Source organism: Schistocerca nitens, chromosome 7 (genome assembly GCF_023898315.1).
Source record: "Schistocerca nitens isolate TAMUIC-IGC-003100 chromosome 7, iqSchNite1.1, whole genome shotgun sequence".
In the NCBI taxonomy this organism is placed as follows: Eukaryota; Metazoa; Arthropoda; class Insecta; order Orthoptera; family Acrididae; genus Schistocerca; species Schistocerca nitens.
The window spans coordinates 196,195,164-196,213,039 of NC_064620.1; positions in this window are offsets into that span (position 1 = coordinate 196,195,164).

Below are 17,876 nucleotides of genomic sequence, written 5' to 3' on the forward strand. Positions count from 1 at the left end.
TATACTTACTGATGCTCTGTATGTTAACCACTTTGCCTGATGTAGTGTGTAAAATCTATTGTAAAGAATTTTTGCAAGTAATACTAACTTGTTTCACGAAAGCAATAATATCACGACTACGCGTGAGTCGCGATGAATCTGACGGAGTCATCGCTCCTCACGCGGGAAGCAATGTGATATTATTGGATTTCAGACATTTTGCATATGAGAAAAGGACATCCATCGAGCTGTAGTTTGTAATGATACTAAGCATGACAACACGAGAGTAAAGAAACGAAATCTGTTTATAATGTGCGCCTATACCAAGACGAGCGGCCAGCGTTTAAAAGGTACTTTTAAACACTATGACTCGCTGGGCGCAGATATTTAAAATCATTGCCGCAGCGCTTGATAGCAAGAAGCTGCGAAACAGAAGAAAGAACAATGTATCATTTGTTAGGAAAATTCTAGAATCTTTATAGTTAGTTGTACTTCTGGTCGCCGATATGTTAACATGTACTTCATTACCTTTGATGTTTGGTCGCCGACTTGTTAAGACGTGTTGTGTAGCACCGCTACAAGTTATATAACATTTAGTGTGAAAAACCACGTTATCATCAAGAAAGAAAACGCTTTTGTAAACCTTGTGACGATAAAAAATACTTTCGCGCACGCCAGGACATTTAATTTTTACAAAATATCACACATACAAAAGCAGCGATTGTTGGACTGCTCCATGTATGAGAAAAACATAAAAATGTAAGTTTTGTATTCATTGTAAATTTGTTAATGTTTATAGTTTAACGCCTTTGTTCTTTGAGAATATATTGATGTTTCACTGTACAGAAAATATATGCTTATTCTTTTCTTTAAATTGACCACAACTAATGTTTATGTTTAAATGAACTTTGTTACAGGTTCGCTCTTTATCGCGGTGTCTCGATTGTATTTGGGAGACCATTAATGTGTTCAATTTCCGATCTGACAACCTTTTTTTACAAAATTTCACTGTTTTGCATTTTTTTTATTATTCAAATAGGTCCCTTAGGTAATTTCATTGAAGAGTCTGATTGCGTGAAAGCAATCCGGGTTAAGAGGTCATTGGAGAAACTATTTTCACGCAATCAATCCGTACGTCTCCTAAACACAATCGAGAACCGACGCATCGTTGATCATTCATTAATTTTTCTCTCTTTCCAAGTCGTACCAAAAAACGGCCAAGGGGAACTGCCGTGAGTACGCAATCTAGTGTTAAAAGGTTGCATTCTTTATCTTGTCGGCAAACATTGTCATGAATTATCATCATCAATGTTATATTTGGTTAAATGTGAAAAGCCAAAAAAACCTTTTAACGCTAGATGTGGCGCCCGAACAGGGACACGACTAAAAAAAAACTAATTTGTTCTTTTTATTTTCATGCTACCATCTGGAGAAAATTGGAAGCCAAAACCAGTGATAAAAAAAAAAGGACGCATACGTACTGATTCGCAGCAAGAATCCACAACAGCAATAAATAGCAGCGCGCAAGACAACTAATGTGAGTACGATTTTTCATTACGTTTGAAGCTTTGCGTACCGAGCATTCAGTCGGCTCGTGACATTCACTCTCTACGCTTTTTTCCTTTTCCTCAAGCAATTTAATTTCCAAATTTCTGTTTTCTTTTGCTATTAGATCCGCCTCTATCACATCATTTCGCTTACAATAGTTAGAAATAGTTAGCAAGAATTTCCATTGTTGTGCATTTTTGTGAATCACAATGGCCGCTATCTGTGCCAGTTACAGTGCTCTATAAGTGTTTTTCATTTATTTTATCACTCCCGTTGCCATATTGGCATTTTCGTGTGTCAGAGTTTCAATTTTTTATAACGCGCAAGCAATATCTGAGAAATCAGGACGCGAAATCCTTGGCGCACCTGACAAGTGAAAATCATAATAAAAAAAATATATATCTTTTGTAGCTCGTGCAGTGTAACTACTTTAAATTTACGATGGCTGATGAGCAAACAAGGCAACTTAGACCGCGCGCGGGTGTAAACAAACCTGAATCTCGTAGTGAGGGAACAACTGACGACGAAGCGACAAGTGAGCTGTCGGCGCCACAGACCGCGTCGCAGTCACGTGAATGCTCGCTGTCAGATATACTAAAATTGTTTGCTGATATGAAAACCAATTTTGAAGCAAACATGTGTAATCTTGGAACGCAAATCAGTCAGTCAGCAAACCAAAGTGACAGCAGGTTCAACAGTTTAGAATCAAGGATAGAGGACACTCAAGTGCGAATGAACAATATAAATTCTGTTATTACCGACATCCAAGCACAAATCAAAAATTCGAATGACACCATGGAGGAAAAAATTAAAGCCAATACCACTGCTTACGCAAGCGAGCTAAACGCAAGCGTACACGCAAAAATTGATAGTGTTCTTTCGATGGTGGAATCCGCCGAGACCAATATTGGTAGCAAGTTCATAGATATGCAGGCCCAAATAGATGTGTGTAAATCAACTGCGAGTGACTCTTTGAAACATTACAGTGATGTTTCAAAGAGAGTAAGCCAATTGACAGAAAGTGTCAACCACGTTGGCGAGCGAGTCGAAGACCTTGCTCAGCAAATATCCGATGTCAATATTGACAAGAAGATCGCAGATGTCAACACTGGTATAAGCAATACACTTAATAGGGAATTTGAAGAGTGGATGCAATCCAAAGAACATTACATTGTCAGCAAGGTACACGCTGAACTAAAGGGTACGGTTAAATCTGCTGCAGCAGAAATCTTAACCGCTCCCGGTACTACTGGTGACACTTTAACGAGTGAATTAGGTGAAATCAGACGAGCATTTAGCCACGATCTTCCGGAATGGAAACGTCAGCTAAGCAATGATATAGATCAACTGAGACGACAAGTTACGGAATTGCAAGGTGACAATCAAAGTGAGTATTCGCTACCGCCAGAACACGATAATCGTCAATATCCCGAGTGTCAGGTACAATTCTCACCAACAGTAAATAATACGCGTGGCGAAACTTCTACGTCACGTAGTCATGCCGATCAACTAACACTCGTTGAACTAATGCGAGACGAGAGTGTGCTAAAACACAGAGTTTTTCAACCTTTTATACCTGAAAAACGAAATATACATCCAATGGTATTTCTAAAATCATTCACAGGCGCTTTTCCAGAATCATGGAACGACAGGCAGCGGATACAGTTCATCTTAGGCTATGTACACGGTGAAGGATCAATTTGGGGTACAGAAATAATAGACAAATGTCACACCTATGCAGATTTTGAAAAGCATTTTTTGAATAAATTCTGGAATTCAGGTATACAACAAAGACTCCGAAAGGAGGTTTACAACGCCGAACCTTTCAACACCAAAGGAGGAGGTTTGAGACGTTATTTTGAAAAATATCTACGTAAAAATCAGTATTGGGACACGCCCATTTCAACCAAAGATGTAATCATGATCTTAAAGTCAAAACTTCCTGTGTCAATAAGAGAAAAACTAGTTAATGTGAGTGAAGAAGACCTAGAAGCCTTTCTTTCTGTTCTTGACAATTTGGATATGATCTATGAGGATGTGCGTGCGAGCGCGTGGAATAATTATAATAATGGACCGCCCGTTCCGCAGCAGCACATAACAAATTGCGTCAGTGGAATGTCGTACCAACATAACACGGGACAACCAAACGCTCAGCCTTACGGCAATCATAACAGTTTCAACCGCCGTAATGGAAAACAATATAACAAATATCCACACCAGAATAGATACAATCCGATTTATCAAAACACACAGCAACAATACGGTAATTCACCGATAAATCACAACGGTAATTACCAGTACCAGAACAACAAGACGAATAATGGAAATCGTCACAAGGGAAAGAAATGGAACAATTATAACAGAGCACAACAGTACAGTCAGGCGAGCCACTTCACTCCCTCTCACCAAATGAATTTCGCACAGCCGAAAAATGTGACATTTTCTCACCAACCCAACCAACAGTTCGGGAACAATAGTCAGGACAATTCGTCGCATGCTTTTCCTGACACCACCGGTCATAATAGCCAAGGAAACCCGACTATTTTTTACACACAGGCGAGCCAAGCACCAAACGCGATGTCAAATAACACGCAATCAAGTGATGCACAATTCGTATGGGATACGAACACGAATTTTCGACCTGGCAGGTCGCAAAATACTAGTCAAGTAAAAATAACTGACATTTCAGCTCCACCCCAGTCGGAAAACCATTAGCAGCTTCTTTAGGCCTCCACGGAGAAGCTGCGGAACCAGGGGGGGGGGGGGGGGCAACTTCATTAAAAGACATATCAACATAATTAGATACGAAGATGACAGAGACTTACAGGACAAACTATTAGACGAAAGACGACAAGTTAAGACAAGCTCTCATATCTTTAACCACTCATGCCAACCTTAGAAAAAAGGCGCACGACAAACACATTAGCAAAGTCTTATCGTATCGTATAAATGAACGAGTGCTATTAAAGACCCACTTCAAACCATCTTTGATTCATCATAAGAATCGCAAGTGGCAGCACTTGTATGAAGGACCATATATTATCTTAAGAAAGCCGCACATTGGTTGCTATCTATTAGCTGACCTGTATCTGGACGAATAAAAGGATTGTTTCATCACGCAGACTTGAAGAAATACCGAGTCAACCATTGAAAATATCTGTTAAGTTAAGCTGCTAAAATAAAATATACAGCCGGCCGCGGTGGTCACGCGGTTCTAGGCGCGCAGTCCGGAACCGTGCGACTGCTACGGTCGCAGGTTCGAATCCTGCCTCGGGCATGGATGTGTGTGATGTCCTTAGGTTAGTTAGGTTTAAGTAGTTCTAAGTTCTAGGGGACTGATGACCACAGCAGTTGAGTCCCATAGTGCTCTGAGCCATTTGAACCATTTTTTTAAAATATACACATACTATAAGTTGTCATACTATGTGTGAAGTACCAACGTATGTAAGAGTAATGCACAGGACTAACACCCTGTTGACCTGCCACAGCAAGATAAGTAATTTATATGAGCACATTAAGTAAAACACATTTATTGTAGGAGAGCAAGATTTGCCTTAGACGTAAGTTAGTTTTAAGTTAATTGAGCCATGAACGGCCACAGCCGAAAGAGCTGACAAATAAATATTATAGTAGGGACGTGCTAAGTGCCACCTGCTACCACTAGTTTTAAGTGTAGCAAAGCTCTCTCCTCTTGAATGAAACAAATTAAAATGATCATTAAGACCAGAATGATTGCTCGTAGGTATAAAAAAAATATTTATTAAGGTCGCTTACTCTAATGAGGTAAATGTTATGTTATGCATAAGGAGTGTGTGACAACAAATTTTATGAGACCACCTATGAAACGCAGCAGGCAAAAAGCAGCAGCTTAGCATATAAGAATCAAGTAAGTCAATAACGATCCAGGTAGCAGGAATGAAGTGCGCAACTCAATTATTTTATTATAATACGGAGAAAACCGTATACGCTCATAACAATTTTACGGCACAGAGCAGCTGAAATACCTACAAAGATCATTTATAAATAAACTAATTTAGTACTAGAAATATCTATTTCAGGTCCTCGACGAATGACGATTTTGTTTTAGAAAACCAATTTTACGATACGTGGACCGGAAGATAGTTAACAGACACAGTTCACTGCTAATGCATGGTTTAAGTAATTTTAGATATGCATAGAAAATTGTTTAGAGAGCTGGATCAGACGACACTGAAACTGCTGTATGGATTTAATTATACTATTTGTCATGAAAAACTAAGGTGATAATAATTTATGTTAAGCTCATCATATCATACGTCATTAACACTGTGTCTTCAAATCTCTTCACTCCATAAAAGTCTTTTGTGTTTTCCTCTAACCAGTATCCTTACCATCCTACCTTATCCAGTAGAGAAGTGAATTTTACGGGCTGGTTGCATGATTGATACATACAGGCTATACGAATGGATAGTCGTGACACATTGGTTGTCGACGGGCTATGCTTATTCTCCGCAAATTGCGAGTTCAGTTAAGATTTGTTATGTGCAATTGCACGACAGGGAACACCAAGCTTCCTAATTTCCCTAATGGTAGTTTGAACACGAACTGTTCATCACGTAAACGAAGCCACATTGATTATGTCTTCAAACTAACGACGTAATACAGAGAAAATAAAAGATCTGAACTTGAGAAAAGAGTAGCTATTGTAAAAAGAAAAGAATAACAAGATTTCGAACAAAGTGTAAACCTAAAGTGCCTTGGAAGCACAAACTACGAAAAAGAGACACGCTTCTCGTCAGGCCTTGTAGTCACAGAGACTAAATATTTCTTTGTAAATAATTTTTAGACATGATATATATACTAAATGTTAACTGTACTTTGTAGTAATAATGCAGTCAGTAATAAATGGACACGTATATGCTGCTGCGTGTGACCCGACTATAGACAAGTAATTAATGGACACGTATAAAAGTGGTGCGTGTGAACCTTAACATGACGACCTAATAAATGTGAACACGAATTAATAATAACGCGTGAACTGAAAAGGTGATAACTCCAAGGACACGTGTGAAATACCGCGTGTGAAGTAATGTTATAAGTACTTGTACCACGAAGTAGAAAGCCGAAGAGTGAAAGTGAATAAGTGTTGTACCTACCACAAACGGTATTGTACACCTTTCCACGGACACATTCTTCGAAACAGCTGCGGGAGTCGCCGCATCTGGCTGCTTCCGTAATCCAGAGTCGACGAAAAACTGTGTAAAAAACTGACACCACGGCTAGTAAACACCAAACGCTCTGCTTCTCGCAGAATACTGCTGCTAGCGTTGTTGAACTGTCAAGTTATTATCACGTGATTGTGACCAACGGACGTTAACACTGTGTACGCTGAGCGCTCAACAATCAATTTTTCTTTGCACAACGAGCGCGGATGACAGATGTGTTTGAAATGCATTCAAAATAAAATATAATAAAGCAATGAATTAAGCACTCATGTACCTTGTGAAATTATAAAGGCACTAATCGGAAGGGTCTTAAGCTCGATTTTGACAATTGCTACCGAATTTACTGACCAGGCCGAGTAATGACGAAAACGTGTCGAACCAAATAAAACCAGAAAAATAGATAAATATGAGAACTAAGCGTTCCTAAGAGAATGAGACCCTATGTACATAAACAATTGTTATCCTTACCTAATCCAATTTTCTTTTAGACTAAGTTATTAGTAAGTAAGCACATTCTAATACAGATTTTTTTCTGTATTTTTCATGTACGAAAACATACATGGAAGCACGGACATGTATCAAGTGAAATAGAGACCGCCACCATACGGCTCAACATGTTGCAGAACCAGTCTTCCAGTTCCTGACCCACGACGTATTTCCAACGCAACATCACACCCCGACAACTACTCCAACTTCCACAGTGAAAGTAATGCCCTACTTTTCCTCCACTGTGAAAGTGTAATCAATTTCCCCACTCAAGTGCAGTGCTATCATTTATACCCGAAGTTCTACCACTCCCAGTGCAACTCATACCTACCCAAGTGTAGTGAAACATTTTTTTTGCAGGTCATGAAAGCCACAAATAAGTAAAGTGCTACGTATTTACTGCGAGAAATCTTCGACGAAACAACGACAAAAATATTCCTGTAATATGTCATTGTAAAACAGAAATGTCAATTTTTTGTAACATATTTTTTCCACGAGTGCACACAGCACCCAGACTTCCTGCGAAGTCAAGTAATTTATTTCTTTGTTATTTTTTAATATTTATTATGCCATGTATAATGTATCTATGTATGTGTATCTTTGTCTTAATTTAATTATCTTTTACCGAGAAATGAACATTTGTTATCCTTGTACAATACATTAGAAAGAGCACAGTTCAATTGTCATGTAGTTACCCTATGGGCAAATTACTATCAATTTCAGTCGTACGAATATACTTACTGATGCTCTGTATGTTAACCACTTTGCCTGATGTAGTGTGTAAAATCTATTGTAAAGAATTTTTGCAAGTAATACTAACTTGTTTCACGAAAGCAATAATATCACGACTACGCGTGAGTCGCGATGAATCTGACGGAGTCATCGCTCCTCACGCGGGAAGCAATGTGATATTATTGGATTTCAGACATTTTGCATATGAGAAAAGGACATCCATCGAGCTGTAGTTTGTAATGATACTAAGCATGACAACACGAGAGTAAAGAAACGAAATCTGTTTATAATGTGCGCCTATACCAAGACGAGCGGCCAGCGTTTAAAAGGTACTTTTAAACACTATGACTCGCTGGGCGCAGATATTTAAAATCATTGCCGCAGCGCTTGATAGCAAGAAGCTGCGAAACAGAAGAAAGAACAATTTATCATTTGTTAGGAAAATTCTAGAATCTTTATAGTTAGTTGTACTTCTGGTCGCCGATATGTTAACATGTACTTCATTACCTTTGATGTTTGGTCGCCGACTTGTTAAGACGTGTTGTGTAGCACCGCTACAAGTTATATAACATTTAGTGTGAAAAACCACGTTATCATCAAGAAAGAAAACGCTTTTGTAAACCTTGTGACGATAAAAAATACTTTCGCGCACGCCAGGACATTTAATTTTTACAAAATATCACACATACAAAAGCAGCGATTGTTGGACTGCTCCATGTATGAGAAAAACATAAAAATGTAAGTTTTGTATTCATTGTAAATTTGTTAATGTTTATAGTTTAACGCCTTTGTTCTTTGAGAATATATTGATGTTTCACTGTACAGAAAATATATGCTTATTCTTTTCTTTAAATTGACCACAACTAATGTTTATGTTTAAATGAACTTTGTTACAGGTTCGCTCTTTATCGCGGTGTCTCGATTGTATTTGGGAGACCATTAATGTGTTCAATTTCCGATCTGACAACCTTTTTTTACAAAATTTCACTGTTTTGCATTTTTTTTATTATTCAAATAGGTCCCTTAGGTAATTTCATTGAAGAGTCTGATTGCGTGAAAGCAATCCGGGTTAAGAGGTCATTTGAGAAACTATTTTCACGCAATCAATCCGTACGTCTCCTAAACACAATCGAGAACCGACGCATCGTCGATCATTCATTAATTTTTCTCTCTTTCCAAGTCGTACCAAAAAACGGCCAAGGGGAACTGCCGTGAGTACGCAATCTAGTGTTAAAAGGTTGCATTCTTTATCTTGTCGGCAAACATTGCCATGAATTATCATCATCAATGTTATATTTGGTTAAATGTGAAAAGCCAAAAAACCTTTTAACGCTAGAATGGATACAGCATGTAACTAATGATGAGGCGCTGAATAGTATCGGAGAGACAGGAAATCGGTTCATAGGACACATTCTGAGACATTAAGGTATCTGCAGTTTAGTATTGGAGGAGGGTGTTGGGTGGGGGGTAAAAGCGTAGAGGCAGACCACATGAATGCGGTAAGCAGAGTCAAAAGAATGTAGGTTGCAGTAGTTATTTGGTGATGAAGTTGCTAGCAGAGGATCGAGTAGCAAAGAGAATTATATCACACCAGGCCTCGGATTGAAGACCACAACAACAACAACAACAACAGTTAGGATGGATTATTGTTTGAAAGTACACTCTCCTATTATAAAAATTAAACCTTCTACGCACAACGCCTCTGCTGTAGCATATGCCTCTGCAACGTGTTGGTAGGATTCATGTCATATCACAGAAATTAGCCACAACGGCCACAACACTGAAATCCTGCAACTGTAAAATATCACCATAGTCAATTACAGTTTCAGTAAAAAAAAAATAAGAACAATAACTAATAACAGTGAAGTACGTAAAATTATTTGAATTCGGCGTAATGTCTCGTACATATTAATGTGGTAGAGATAAAAGAAATATGTGAGTTGAACATGGATTCATACGCCACGTTTGCTACACATGTACGGAGTGAACATCACATTTGTCAGCCACAGTCCCAAGCTTTCCGCGTGTCGAACAAAGGATGAAAATTGAATTCGTTGGAATCCATCGATACAGGCAAACACATGGCACACAGTCATTTAATATTAAGTGACGAAATTCAGCTGTTTTCTTCCCCTCTCTTAAAGTTCATTTAATGCTCCGCATTTCTCCATTCGTCCTATAGTGTCTATTTAATTCTATTCGTCTGTTTTGTCTTCTGTTTCTCGAACAATTTCGCACGTGGTAGGGCCATATAAGAACCATTAAAATGGCGTCAACGCAAACGCTCGTTGCAAGCGACGTGTTGCAACTGAATTCTTGGTTGCGAAAGAAGCAACCATTGTGAACGCCCATAAAATTTTGTGTTCGGCGTGTGTTACAGATGTAGTTGAAAGGAGTACTGTTTGGCAATGGGTAACCAGAGTTAGAGCGTCAGGAAATACAGAAATTGAGCTCCATAATCGGCCATCTCCTAGACATCCTGCCACATCTGCTTTCCACGACGTGGTGAATTGCGCAAATGCGTTTATTCGAGCAGGCCGGTGCATCAATGACACAATTTACAGAGGAAAACGTAGTCCGTACTGTGTTTTTCAAACAAATGTGGTATTATTTTAATGAAAGATTCTATAGTAAAGATTAGAGACTAAAAAGTAAGAGTGAGGAAAAATGAGCACTTCGTGGGTTTGAGAGTCGCCGTATTTTCAGCTGATGACGCATACCACATAAAATTGCATTGCACTACAGGATGCTCCTCTGATTGCGTTTCTGCTAGGATCATCAAGTCTCACACTTTCACAGTTTGGACATGAATAACCTTTCACCTACTTTCAGTAATATGATATGAAGTAAAACAATGTATGGTTTATTTGTTCGGAAACTTCAGGCATATCTTTTCTGCAATGTTCCAGTGCTAAAACATTGCTGTCGTCGAAAACTCTTAATGCCCATTCTAGATTCAGCTTCTGAATTCATGAAGGATAAAAAACCTTTGATGCGAGGGGAGGATGTAGCCATAATTGACCAAAAACGGGTTCCAAATGTCTGTGTTGTGTCGTCAACATTACTGGATGGTCCTCATATCAGGAAAATGCAAAGTTTTGTTTACATCTCGTTTCGTATCCCAGCTGTTTTCCAAATATTTCAAAGTATGCATAGTCCCAAACATAAAAAATTATCTAGTTCAATCCAGTGAACCCTGAATAACAAAGATGGAGGATTTTATTAGCTCTGAAAAGTCCATGTGTTTTCCTGGTGACAGTAGTATTACGTGCAGTGAGGGTAACTATTTTGAAACCTATTCCTTCCAACATACGCAAAACATTGATGGTTAAGGATTTCGACTGCTCATCAGTCATATTAACAACAGGAATCACAGCCACTACATCAACATAATTTGACAAAACTGAAGTGACCATAAATACCTGAGATATTTCAGCACAACTATTTGTATCAAATACATTACTGCCATACATCTCACAGAACTTAAATGAAAGTTTCGGCTGTGTCTCCGTCATCAGATGAGACAATAAGACTTCATATGGTTTCAAACACCTAATGGAATTCTTATATCTAATAATGACTTGGCCATCTGTTAAGTACATGAACGCGGTGTACTCGCTGAGGCAGAATGTACATGCATACAGCTATTTACTACGAGAGTTTTGTTGCCATATCACCTCAACTTTCGGTTGCTTTATAACGAAATTTAGATGCCCATTTTCATCAAACCTTGATGGTTTCCTGTCACTCGATCGCACAGTCTAACTTGTAAACACGCAATTCTCAGAACCCGGGAAAACATTAGCAGACTGGGTTGGACACAATTGCTGCATCCACCCCATAGCCCAAATGTGGCGCCTTTGGAAGTCCATGTGCTAAGTCTACTTGAGGATTATCTGCGGGGATTAACACTGAAGGTGACGAAACTGCATTTCATGCAGTCAAAACATGGTTATAAGCACAGCACGAGAGATTTTACCAACATCGAATACATGGTCTTAGTCATAGCACATAAAGGAGGCCACGCAGAAAAATAGTTCTTGTAAAAGGAACGTTGACTGATATTGTCACCAAATTCCAACATATAAGAATAAATACATTCTGAGAAAAAAAAATTGGGACATTATTTATTGAATGATTTTCGTATGTTGCCTTCATATTTATTCACTCTTATTAAATATTTTCAAGAACTCTATAATTATAGTCGAAGATGATATTATTTTTGTGTTTGCGTCACATTTTCCAAGTGTGACACCTTTTCCCAGGCTACTCACAAATAGTATACGAAATTCGATGACGTCAGTCTGTAATTGTCTGATAATGGCTTTTCACGCCGAAAACCAGTTCACAAATTTAACTGTAGAACACTAAAAGATTTTGTTCTTCTATCGATAAATATGTAGTAGTTCTAATAGGCAGTTACAGAAGACTCCTTTAACTTTTGAATTGTCAATATGTGCTCTGCATCTTCTTGCTCAGGTATTCCGTAATGCGTTTCCTGTGATTTATGATAAGAAAAATACTTCCCTGCCCAGCATTTGATGCTATAAATGACGCAAAGTCATGGTCACTGATTTCTTCTTAAGTTATTCGAAAAGTTGAAGTCCTACAATACTCCATGGACCATTGCAACATAAAGTAGAAGACCTTACGTTTAATATTGGTCTCCATAATATTTGCAAAATTATTTATCTCTGGCAAAGATATTTCTGTATTTCATACTACAAGGTGAGTGAGAAAAGTAATGACTCTGACTGGCGCGGAATTGTTGACCTGAAAAGGCATTCCTGTTGTTCCACAGGCCCCCTTTCCACGAGATCTATGTCCTTGTGACTGTGACTTTTTCTTTTCTCAAAATTGTAAAATGTCCTAAGAGGACGCCATTTTGGGATTCTGACCGAAATGTTAAAGGCTCTACTAGTTAAAGAGTTTCAGTGCTGGGACTGGGACTGGGAACAACGTCTCTACAGATGTACAGCGGCCGAATAGAACTACTTTAGAGGGGACACTATTGTTACTTAAAAAATACCATCTTTGGTAGGTAGAAAATCAGTCAAATTTCTCACAACGTGTATTTCTACAAAATATATTGTATTCATACCATTCTCGACTTATAAACTATAAGAACATGTAACCTCCCCACAAAAATATAAAAATGAACCAAGTGTAACCTCCCCACAAAAATAACAATTAAATGAATTTTAAATATTGTAACCTCTGAACAAAATTGGCTCCCATTTATAATCTCTGTGCAGAAATGCATTCACATTTAATGTTCCCATAAAATTCTTTTATCATTTAATGTTATGTTCGAAACAGAAAAATTCCTAAACACCAAAATAATAAAAAAATTCAGTAACCTGGTAAATTTTATGACGACAGCAGCGCTGCGCCTCGGCAATGTATTCTGAATAAAAAAAACAAAAATTCTTACCTCAGTAAAAACTGCGAATATATCTGCTCTCACATAAAAAATTTTCGGCACAGCTCCGTGCAATGCTGGCCTATGCGTTGTGATTCATGAAAGGAAACATAATCCATTGAATAAAATCTTTAAATTGAAATGAATGCTTTTCTTAAAAAAAATTACCTTATATTATAAAAATTATTATTGTGGCATTTTTAAAAGAAATTGAATGACAGTTGACATACATTATTAGATATGCGCAAGGCTGCTTCTTTACCTTCTACAATAATACTCATCCTCCAGAGTCCCGACCAGAGCAGACTGCACACAAGCGCAGACACGCGCAGACTACCGTCGACTACTGCAGACTAATGCAGACTACTGCACACTACTGCCGACTCAGGCAGACTACTGAAGACTACTGCAGACTGATGCCGACTAGCGACAAGCAACAACTAACTACATGCTGCTCTCTGGTCAGAGACTCTTCTAAGTCTTGCCTGTTGCAGGCAGCGCATACATCGCATACCTCTTACATAACCCTCCACTGGGGGGGGGGGGGGGGGGGCAAAAATTTGGCAGCGATGGTGAGTCAATTGGACTTGCCATGAGCAACAAATTTTTCCTAATTAACTAAGTTTACAATCAGAGATTATATACATATATATATATATATATATATAAGTGCAGAACGTGAAACAAAATATAGTGCACATGCACTGAGTACGGAACATATCAAGCAATGACAGAACTCTACGGAATGAGTACAAAACATATTAACAAATGGCAAAAGTGCACACGCACTGTAGTACAGAATATATCAGCAAATCACAAAATGTATATGCAATGAATACAAATCATATTAACAAATGACATAAGTGCACACGCACTGTAGTTCAGAATATGTCAGCAAATCACAAAATGTACACGCAATGAATAAAAATCAAAAGTGCACATCCACTATAGTTTTTTTTTTTACTATTTTACAAGAACTTGGATAGGAAAGGGAAAGATTGCATCATGGTTGTAGCACATTAGGTAGCACGCAGCTGCACTGAAAGTCCATATCTTTCTACAGAAGCACAACACCAAGTGAGGCAATCTGAAGTTCTTTTCCCTGAAGTATTAAACAGTGTAGCCAAGACACTGAAATGTCGTAGTAATATTCCATGTTATCATTTTGGTAGTACATTAGGTACACCAAACAGTGGAACCATAATAACATCTCCATCGCTCAAGGTGATGGACAGCATGTCGTGTCAACACCACGTTCTTGTAAGGTACACCAACGTAGAATTAGTGCAAAAACCAACTATAGTGCTCCATGAGCATGAGGATAGACAGGAAAAACGGATATTACAGTAATTTCTGGTAATTAGGTCCGAATGTGAAGGACATTAAATCTTATGCTAGTCATCATTGATAATTACTAGTTTATCAACTTATTTGATTAATTAATTGGAGGCACTCATCGCCCAGTTACTGAACATTTCTGTACCATGTATGAAGTATTACAGAATAATGTTCATAAGTTATATGTTTACAGAGAACATTGGCACTCATTGATCAGTTACAAACCATCAGAAGTCATCAATCAAAACAGGAGCTAATGAGTGTAGCATCAAGCTACTGGTATTCATATATATATATATATATATATATATATATATACTCCTGGAAATGGAAAAAAGAACACATTGACACCGGTGTGTCAGACCCACCATACTTGCTCCGGACACTGCGAGAGGGCTGTACAAGCAATGATCACACGCACGGCACAGCGGACACACCAGGAACCGCGGTGTTGGGCGTCGAATGGCGCTAGCTGCGCAGCATTTGTGCACCGCCGCCGTCAGTGTCAGCCAGTTTGCCGTGCCATACGGAGCTCCATCGCAGTCTTTAACACTGGTAGCATGCCGCGACAGCGTGGACGTGAACCGTATGAGCAGTTGACGGACTTCGAGCGAGGGCGTATAGTGGGCATGCGGGAGGCCGGGTGGACGTACCGCCGAATTGCTCAACACGTGGGGCGTGAGGTCTCCACAGTACATCGATGTTGTCGCCAGTGGTCGGCGGATGGTGCACGTGCCCGTCGACCTGGGACCGGACCGCAGCGACGCACGGATGCACGCCATGACCGTAGGATCCTACGCAGTGCCGTAGGGGACCGCACCGCCACTTCCCAGCAAATTAGGGACACTGTTGCTCCTGGGGTGTCGGCGAGGACCATTCGCAACCGTCTCCATGAAGCTGGGCTACGGTCCCGCACACCGTTAGGCCGTCTTCTGCTCACGCCCCAACATCGTGCAGCCCGCCTCCAGTGGTGTCGCGACAGGCGTGAATGGAGGGACGAATGGAGACGTGTCGTCTTCAGCGATGAGAGTCGCTTCTGCCTTGGTGCCAATGATGGTCGTATGCGTGTTTGGCGCCGTGCAGGTGAGCGCCACAATCAGGACTGCATACGACCGAGGCACACAGGGCCAACACCTGGCATCATGGTGTGGGGAGCCATCTCCTACACTGGCCGTACACCACTGGTGATCGTCGAGGGGACACTGAATGGTGCACGGTACATCCAAACCGTCATCGAACCCATCGTTCTACCATTCCTAGACCGGCAAGGGAACTTGCTGTTCCAACAGGACAATGCACGTCCGCATGTATCCCGTGCCACCCAACGTGCTCTAGAAGGTGTAAGTCAACTACCCTGGCCAGCAAGATCTCCGGATCTGTCCCCCATTGAGCATGTTTGGGACTGGATGAAGCGTCGTCTCACGCGGTCTGCACGTCCAGCACGAACGCTGGTCCAACTGAGGCGCCAGGTGGAAATGGCATGGCAAGCCGTTCCACTGGACTACATCCAGCATCTCTACGATCGTCTCCATGGGAGAATAGCAGCCTGCATTGCTGCGAAAGGTGGATATACACTGTACTAGTGCCGACATTGTGCATGCTCTGTTGCCTGTGTCTATGTGCCTGTGGTTCTGTCAGTGTGATCATGTGATGTATCTGACCCCAGGAATGTGTCAATAAAGTTTCCCCTTCCTGGGACAATGAATTCACGGTGTTCTTATTTCAATTTCCAGGAGTGTATATATATATATATATATATATATATATATATCATGAAAGTGAAATAATACAAATTTAAAGTATAAGAAACAGTGGCATTCATTGGTCAGCAAGTATCGAATATTACAAAACATTTTTCATCATTCAAGTGACATATCACATATTTAAAAATAATTATTGGCACTCATTGGCAAGTTACAAATCATCAGGAGTCATCATTCAAAATAGGAGTTAAAGAGTGTAGAGCATGCATGCATTATTACAAAATATCATTCACTATTACTCAGAACTCATCATTTAAGTGACATAGACATAATTAAAATGTAACACTCTGTAACTATTACTCAAAGTCTGTGATTAGAAAACATAATTCAGTATTACTCATAACTCTTTTAAATTGGTATCATTATTTGGGACTGGTAATACATTTTTTTGTGCTAGCAATGCATTGCTTTGGGATCGATAATTAATTGCTGGGGCATAATAATATTTGCATTTGACTTATTGCAGCAAATGAAGATGTGTAATGTCATTTGTCGTGAGTCAGCTGTAGCAAGGCTATGAAACAAATAGAGTATATGTGATCACAATCAGGAATGACACAGGTTTAATGACCAACTGCTTATAGCACATTAATTTCATGAATAATTTCTCCTGCAAAAAATACAAGTGGATTATTAAGCTGAAAGAAGAAACGCATATTATGCTGAAAAGTAATGAACTTCGAATTAACAGGCAATGAAATGTGTATTAAATATATATGTTCTCTAGCTGTCCTTTCCAAAACCTTCAATGATCCTACCATGCGACATAAGACATACTGTCAAAACGAACTGCAACAAGTACTTAAATAACTACATAGCATTAATACATAAACTTCAACATTTTCCTCATCTGCAAAGAAAAACTTCATTATCGTTACTATCATCACCTGCAAAGAAAAACTTCATTATCCATATCAACATAATTCCATTGTTATCATCACCTGTAAAGAAAAACTTCATTATCCATATTAGCATATTCTTCATCATTATTCATCACCATTCATTATCATCTGCAAAAAAGTCACTACATTATACAACTATTCATAGTATAAAGTTCCTTACTTCTAGCATAATTCATCACTAAAACTAAGATGTGTAGTTCTGTCTGACAGCCTGCATCAATCGCCTCGTATTCTGAAAGAAAAAATTAGTTAAGACTGCTATCATACGATGTGTATAGTATATTCTTGTTAATGCGTGTTAATTCTGATCCATTTACTCTTCGTGAAGAGGTATTGCATCTTCCTTCGGTCATTCCGAAGGTGAAATTCCCATTTCTGTTTAATTTATTGCTTACGTTGCTGGAAGATGCAACCTGTACTGTATCTAGTCAAATTCTATCTGACGTGCTATTATTTTCGGGAGGATGCTGTGGCATTTCAACTACACTCCTGGAAATTGAAA